Here is a 998-nt window from a genome sequence, read left to right as displayed (position 1 = left end):
GAAGCAGAACGTTAAACCTTCCACTACTCCAGAACCTGGGAAGAGCACCAAAACACGCCCAGGAAGTTGGGGTGAAAGCTCAAGCCTTTGAGCTGAGCCCAGACTAAAGGAAAGGCACAAGCTTCAAGTTCAGCCGCCTCATTTCCAGTTCAGTCCTGGAGCCAGGAGAGGAAGCAGCTCTGGATTTCAGAGGAGCACACATGCAATAGGAGGAAAGAAAAGCAGAACCCGAGGGAAGAAATCCTGTCACACCACCAGGAATGATGGGACAGAGGCGGACACAGCTGCTGAGCTCCTCTCGATCAGATAAATGCTCCTGGAATCGGAGCAGGGATTTGCATTATTCTCCTCCCTTTTGTAGGGGAAAAACATTGCCCCAAGTGTTGTGGGATTCCTGGTTTTCCAGTGCCACCCACACCACACTGTGTCCTTCTCATAAGCAACCCCAGGCCCCTCCAGCCTTCATCCCTATGGACACTGGAGTGTCCGGAGCTGCCTGCCTGCGCTCCAGACCTGGCTGGTTTTGCCTCTCCCTGGCGCTGGGCCGGGGTTGGAGCAGCCACATCTTCATTCTCATCATTCCCACTACCAGGATCTCAAGCACTGACAAGAAACCTGGGTCACCAACCCAACGGGGCACCCCTTCACCCCGAGCATCCCCATCCCGGGCAGTGTCCAGGGCACAGGGGCTTGGAGCAACCTGCTCTAGTGGAAGGTGTCCCTGCCCGGGGCAGGGGTTGGAGCTGGAGGAGCTTTAAGGTCCCTTCCAATGCAACCATTCCATGAATCTCCTCCATCACAAACACCTTCCTCTCTCATATGCACAAGGGATCGTTAATTTGGGGTTTTTCTGAAGTCAATAAAATCTTCCCCAGACAGAGCCTGTAATTATGCAGCCAGAAAACCCCTTCCCACTTCGGTCCTTCAGCTTTATAGGGACAACACACACACTCGCTGCTTCCAAACCCATCCACCCCAACGAGCAGTGCCCCATCGCG

Source organism: Nestor notabilis, unplaced genomic scaffold (genome assembly GCF_000696875.1).
Source record: "Nestor notabilis isolate BGI_N333 unplaced genomic scaffold, ASM69687v1 scaffold16979, whole genome shotgun sequence".
Lineage (NCBI taxonomy): Eukaryota > Metazoa > Chordata > Aves > Psittaciformes > Psittacidae > Nestor > Nestor notabilis.
The sequence above is the reverse complement of the archived record's forward strand: the minus strand, read 5'-3'. Positions refer to the sequence as shown.